Genomic DNA, 7,153 nt, shown 5'->3' with positions numbered 1-7,153 from the left:
ACTTCTCTTATCTCTAGGATAAAAATCCTGAGGGCAAAAGTTGCAGAAGCAGTGCTGGGGCTGGAGGGGAATCCCTGTGACAGCTGGCCAGGCTGGTGTGGATTCCTGTGCCCTGGGCGGGTTCTTCCTTCTGAGGGCCTGCTCCAGGGTGGGGTGGGAAGGCTAGTCCAAGGCCACCAGGCAGTTTTCTCTGCCAGCAGCCAGGTGTCCCTTGCTCTGGTGCTGCTCAGCCACGAGGACTGGGAGCTGCGGGGTTGGCTTCTCCCTCCCCCCAAGGACGGGCGGCAACAAAACCACAAAGCACTCATTTTCAAATCACATATGGCTTCTCTGACCCCATCAAGTAACTTTATTCACACAAACGTCCCTTAATTTACAAAGCCTCAGTCATTCATACACATTAGGGGGAATCCACAGTGTTCAAGGAACTTAAATATAATGTATCATACCAACCCAAGTAAACCAAGTACAAAAAATATTCATATAAAGTTGTTCACACGAAGGTCCTAGATTACCAGCTTCTGTGCAAAAAAAGAAAATAAAGAAAAATAGATTTATTAACTAGTATTTGAAGCTAACTCTGTGCCTGGGTTACTCTGTGCCTCCCTCACACCCAAGTCAGCCCCACGGTGAGTGCTGAATCCTTGCAACATACTCCCCGGCTCTGATGGGAGAGGCCCCCTTGGGCACAAAAGATTTCTTTAGAGTGTTCCTGAACAAACTCCCTTCCACTTGTGGCCTCTCTTGGAAAAAGATGTGGGGACCTCCGGGCGACTGATGGCAGTGGGTTCACCTCTTGATGGTGGCCATTGGAAGCTGACATTTGCCAACTCTCGTGTCCCACCTCCTAGCTCCCCCTCTGAGGAGCATCTCCCTGGACAGGAATCCCCATCCTCTGAGCCTGGCAGGCAGGATCAGGGCCGGCCTGGTGTCCCAAAGGCTGTGCCTCAGCCCACTGTGGGAGGATGGTCTCAGCCCCAAGCTTGTCATTGTCAGGGGGTCCTCCAGTCGCACCATGCCTGTCTGGGGGCCAACACAGGCTAAAGAAGGGGAAAGGAATTGGGGGGAAGCAACAGCCCAAGAGCCACCTGTGCCCCCAGATGTGTGTGTATGGTGGGGCAGGGGTGCAAGGAGGATCAAAGGTGAGAGGTGCTCTTGTTGGGTAGGGCCAGGGGCCCAGGCAGCATGGAGCAAGGTGAGGGCACAGAGTTTGGGGTTCCCTTCATAGGGGGTGAATGCCCAACTTCTGCTGTTCCGAGTTTCCAAAAGATACTCTGAGGCTGAAACCCAGGCATCCATCAAGATCTGTCTTCTAAAAAGGTAAGCTGCAACACAGAAACATAGAAAATAGAATGTTCCTACAGTGCCAGCTTTTAAACCTTTTCTTAGAAAAAATGACTCAAGCAAAAATAATGTTATTGCTCCAAACACTGGTTTTCTAGGAGACAGCTGATATGTCAAGGTGCAGAGAACCTTGGAGGAAGGGAATGGTTGAGGCAGGGAATGTCCGGGGGGCGAGAAGACTGCGAGGAAGGTGGTGAGTGGTCTTAGCACCGCGGGGTCGGGAGCAGAGGGAGTGCTGGGCGCGCGCCCCTCCCGTCTCCACCTTCATTCGCTCTGGGACTACCACTGGCAGTGCTGGACAGGAGGCCAGGCCAGGAGTCAGCTCTCCACCAGTGTTGGGCACATTTCTCCTCCAGCTGTAAACAGGGTATTTCTAAGTAAACAATGAATAGCTCCCTCCTAAAGGCAGCCGACAGGGGGCCAAACCACAGCAAGGTGGGAGGCCAGAATTTTCACTCTCCTGTCCCAATGCCTCTGGGATGAGTGGAGGGGCTAAGGCCTGAAGCCTTAGTCCCCGGTGCCCAGAAAGGGGTCAGCCAGAGCCAGGCTTGAACGCACAGACTGTGGCATCCTCCTGGCTAGAGGTAAGAGGCAGGGGACCTGCTGGGTCATGAGAGGCAGAGAGAGAACACCTGGTGGAAGCATGGTTTTTCTGTCCTCAGCTAAAGCTGCTGCTAGTACCCTGGTGGTGGCGGGGAGCCCTGTGCCCGGCTGCAGCCTCGAGGAAGGATTGGGCAAGGACTGGGGGCGGCGGGGGGGTGGGGTGGGGGGAGACCCTTTCCTCGTGGCTCTCTGTGGGTGGGAGTGAAGTTTAAGTGCCAGGAGGACAGGTAGGGAGGACACTGCCGACCTCCAGCTGAGCCAGCAGGTCTGGTCAAGGTAGGGCATGGGATAAGGCACTATGATCTGTCTTGCTGAGTCCTCTTGCCGGTGGGGAAACTGAGCTTAAGACCCACCAGGTCTCAGGCCCAGAACCTCCCCACTATGGGCTAACTGGTTCACAGATCCAAGGAGAAAAGAATGACCACTATTTTAAGGTTTGGAAACTCCTAGAACTTGGACAGGCCTTACGGATGTGGTGATGTTGAGGTGAGGTGGCAGATGCAGGTGGAGGGAATGAAGGGCAGGAAGAGGCAGGAGGCTGGGCCACAGCGGGACTGCTGGGGGTGGGGTGGCTGAGAAGTGGATGGGAACTAACCGGGTCTAATCACGGCTAGTCCACTAGCTGTGGGCAGAGCCGGTGTTTACTTTGGGCTGCCGTCCACCTGACCACCTGGGCACCTAAGCTGGGCAAAGCAGGGAGCAGGGATGGGGGGGGGGGGGACAGGAGGGAGAGACAGGCACTCGGGGCTAACGAGTTGGCCGTGATGAGCCAGGGAGGGAGGCCCTGCCACCAAGCAAGGGTAGGCTGAGTCCTGCAAGACCAGGGTGTGTAGAAGCCTGCCACCCCTCCCAGGCTGCCTGTCTTGCCCTGAAGGCAGAGAGACATCCTGTGACCTACACGGGTTACTCTGATGCCAAGAGAAATAACAGAGGGGGACTACCCCAGCTCTGAGACCTGATCCGGATGGAGGATAGAGCCCTGGGAGGGCAGAAGAAAATCAAAGGAAAGGGAATACCTTGTTAGGCCTGAGCCTTCACCTGGGACCTGCAGACCGGGCTGCAGCCAGGGAGGGCGGGGGTGGGGGGCACAAGTAGAGAAGGGGAGTGAGCTGCAGGCAGGGAAGCTGTGCTCCCTACCCTCCCAGGGGCAGTTCAGGGCACACTCCTGGAGGCCCCAGAAGCCAGAAGGGAGCCAGGGTGCAGGCGGGCACAAAGGATTTCACAAGGAAGGGAAAGGCATGGCTCCCACCCGCTGCCCTAACTGTGGCCAACTGGCTGCCTTGGTACTTAAGGGGCTTGAGAAAGGGTGAGAGGATGCCAGCAAACACGTGGTGAGTTTGCAAGTTTGGGCTGGTGTTGCCTTAGTCTGTCCCAAATGCCCAGGGCCAAAGGACTGCCGCTTTTGGGGAAAAGCCCTCCTCCTTGGTCACACACCAACCCGAACAATCTCTGACTGCCTCCCCTATCAATCCTATGCTGGTTTAGATAAAACAAAAAATGAACATAAAAGAATTCCTTTCCCCTTCCCCCTGAGACCCTGTCTTGCTTGACTGTAAAGGGGGGGAAAGCCTTTGGAGATGCCCCAGTAGCTTGTGGGTGAAAGGGACAACATAGGCCCAGCCACCTGCCCCTTTGAGGAACAAACACTCCGGTTCAGAAGCCCGAGAGGAGGGAGCAGTGTGAGAGCCGCAGAGGGCCAGATGGCCACACAGACTGTGGCCACACAGACGCTGGTGCTGAGGTCAATAGGGCCACGCTGGGGAAGCTCTAAGGTGGTGGCAGGCCACAAATGGACACCTGACAGCTGCGGGGGGTGGAGGGTGGGGGTAGTGGTGTTCCTAACTCATCCCCTCCCTGCTCTTGGCGGGTCTATTCTTTTCCCACCAGACACGTTTATGCTGAGGGAGGGCATCTAACAGTGAGTCCCTGGGGGTGAGGAAGATGGTGCTTGACACTGTCGCTGGCTCTGACTCCACGGGCCCACGTGCAGGGGACACACCCTTCACTGCAAGGAGATGACAGTGGCAGCCAGTTCAGGACACCCTGTTCTTATGGCCAGGTCACAACCAGATCTCTGGGACTTAGGTGGTCTCTGTGACAACCAGGATGTTTGGCGGGCACACATGGGAAGGAGATGATCCAGGAGGCAGGAGGTGATGGGTGCTGTCCTCACAGGAGTGACAGATGCCCACCGAAGACCCAGCTATGTTCCAGGCAGAGGTTTGGCACGACAGTTTTTTCCTCGGGGTCTTCCTCTGGGAGGGAAACCACTAACAGAAAGGTAGGCTTGTAGAGCTAGGCTGGGCTGGCGCTTGACCACTGGGAAGTGGGGAATAGTCACCTCTGTAGGGCCCCCCATCGCCTTTCCCTCCCCTTCCCCCCCAGTACTCCTGGTTATAAAGGGCAGAAGAGGGAATGGACTCCCACTACTGCGAGTCCTGGTGTGGCCCAGGTCTTCCAGCAGCTGAAGGAGAACAAACCCGCAGTTTAGACTTTCTTTTCTGCGTCCTCCTGGTCAAACCCTGTCTTCTTCCTCTTTCAGGTGGTTCTTCACCTCGGACCATTTATAAGGCCCAAGGGCTGGCCAGGAGCAGCCCCCGGGGGGTCCGGCTGCCTCCTGTCTTCAAGTCTCACTCATGTTCTGGGACCCAGCCTGGTTCTCCACAGAAAGGCTGGCCTTCTCTGGGGAAGTGAGGTGTTCTAAGCAGAACCAAGGGGTGGGTGAAACAAAGGAGATAGAGGGAAAATAAAGGAACAAAACAACATAGCTCCCTAACCCCTTATAAAAATTAACAATGAAATTTATACATATGCTTTGTCCATGTTGTTTCTCCGTAGCATAGTTTCCTGCTCTTCTGAAGTCTTAATCGTTTAAATTAAAAAAGGAGAAAAAAAAAAAAGGACAAAAAATAAAATAAGATTTTAAAAAATTAAGCAAAACTAAAAGGAGTGGGAGGGAAACCCAAACAAAAGCTTCACATTGCCGGAGATCCAGCTGTCGGGAGATCACCAACTGACCAAGCCACTGCCTGCACCCTCTGCCGTCCTCTGTGTGAGACACGATGAGACTGTGGGTCCCGAGGATCAACCTGGAAGACAGAAGACAGAAGGCAGGGGATAAATGGACACTAGGCTGGTGGGCTTGGGGTACCTCCAAGCTCCAGATGCCAGACTAGAGGCCAGCACCCATCCCAGAGATGGTAGGAGCTGTGATGGGCTGGGGAGGTTTCTAAATACCTTACAGGGAGTGACTCTAGATTCCCTACAACCGTCCTACCATTGACACACATTATTCTCCCAGGGAAACTGAGGCATGGGTTAACTCACATGATTAAACATCACACTGACAGAGAAGCAGACCCTGGCTGGGAACCCAGGCCTGCTGGCTGTGGCTACAAAATCCTATCACGAACCCCATCCCTGCACTACTAGGAAAAGATGCCATGGGACCCTAGCCATCAGTCTTTCTAGGCTTCGGCCCCCTTCCCTCCTTGCCCTAATTGTGCTGTACTGAAGCTTCATGGCACGCTTGAGTTTATCCTATTTCACAGACAAGTGAGGCTCAGCCCCCTAAGAACCTGTCTGAGTTAACCAAAGCTCTTAGGTCTCAAAAGGGGCCAGAATCCCACAGCCAGGGGCAGGGGTGATTCGGGAGTTGGATTAAGAATGAGGTTCTGGGGGCTCTGGGTGGCTCAGTTGGTTAAGTGCCTGCCTTCGGCTCAGGTCATTGATCTCAGGGTCCTGGGATCGAGCCCCACGTTGGGCTCCTTGCTCTTGCTCAGCAGGAAACCTGCTTCTCCCTCTGCTTGCTCATCATCCCTGCCCTTCTGCTCTGTCAAATAAATAAAATTCTTAAAAAAGAAAAAAAAAAAAGAACGAGGTCCTAGAGCCAGAACCTGTGGCCATTAACAGGTTCTGCCACTTGACTGTGGCAAATTTAAGCCCTTTGCTCCTTGGTCTTGTTTCCTGTACCGAATCACAGGTTATTATGAGGGCCAAATGAATACACAGAACTTGACGCAGTGCCTGGTCCTATTATGATTAGCTATTCTTTGGGAATTGCTGGGTGCCAGCCTCATGAACAAGACCAGCTACCAGCCTTTCAGGGACCCGTCTTAGTGCAGGCCTAGAACACAAGAGCCTACGAAGATCAGCCTCGAACCAGCGACTGCCACCAGCCCGCTGTCGCAGACCGAGCTGCTCAATCAGGGCTACGTAGAACCCCATCCTAGGCAGGCACCCAGGGCAACAATGCTTCATCTATGCAGCACATGGACTCATCTTGGGCTTTCAGAGTGCCTGCTTGCTCTCACCCTGAACAATGCAATCAGAGCAGTCTTCCATGGCATGCTGGAAATCCCTCCAAATCCCCCCTTGCTCTGGCTTCATTTTTTTGGGGGGGGAGGTATTTATTTATTCATGAGATAGAAGGAGAGAGGCAGAGACACAAGCAGAGGAGGGAGTCCAATGCAGGACTCGATCCCAGGACCCCGGGATCACAACCTGAGCCAAAGGCAGACGCTCAGGGTCCTGAACCATCCAGGTGTCCCCTGGCTTCACTCTTGTGTAAGCTCCACGCAGCCCGAAAAGGTGTGCCCTCCCAACCCTGCATCCTCCTCACCATCACTTGGCACCTGTGCAGTCTGACCACATGGGCCTGTTGTCCTCAGCTCTCAGGGAGACACTCAGCTAGTCCTCATGGGAGGCAGTGGGGTCCGGCAATGCTGAGCCTCACTTGTCTGTGAATGTTTGTATCCTACCGTCAACCTGTGCCTCTGTGAGAAATGGCTCTTCTTTGAGGTCTGACTAGAGTAACAACTATCAAGTACCTGGTCCACAGCAGGAACTGACTCACTCCATGAGCCCATCCTGTCCTCGTCCCCAACTGGAAATGATGGATGTGTTAGGTTTGGACAGGATGTATAGTCTGCAGTCACTGGACCACCCAAACTGCTCCTAGGTGGGTGAGGGTGGCATGGAAGGAATGCAAGGCCTGCCAGAGAAGTGTACCAGTGCCTTCTGGAAAGCCATCTGGCCAGGTATTTTCAGAGCCTCAGGTAATTTTCGACCTCTAGACCCTAAAATTCCACTTCCGGAGACCCAGCTTGACTGGTCACCTTACATGTGAAAAGGATTTCACAAATAAAGACGTTCATTGAAGGGTGATCTAAAGTACGAGGCAACAACCCACAAATCCAAAAAGAAA

General features: G+C 53.9%; 1 protein-coding gene across 1 annotated transcript in view; it reads right to left on the bottom strand.

Moving 5' to 3' along the window:
• Window positions 1-307: 307 nt before the first annotated feature.
• STK35 (serine/threonine kinase 35) overlaps window positions 308-7,153 on the bottom strand; it is a 44,899-nt gene continuing 38,053 nt past the window's right edge. Inside the window, exon 4 of the mRNA XM_026012401.2 lies at window positions 308-5,036. The gene's annotated coding sequence lies outside the window, so the exon portion shown is untranslated. The remainder of the gene's footprint in view (window positions 5,037-7,153) is intronic.

This window comes from Vulpes vulpes, chromosome 14 (genome assembly GCF_048418805.1).
Source record: "Vulpes vulpes isolate BD-2025 chromosome 14, VulVul3, whole genome shotgun sequence".
NCBI lineage: Eukaryota > Metazoa > Chordata > Mammalia > Carnivora > Canidae > Vulpes > Vulpes vulpes.
Note: the sequence above shows the minus strand (reverse complement) of the source record. Positions and strands in the feature narration are given on the sequence as shown.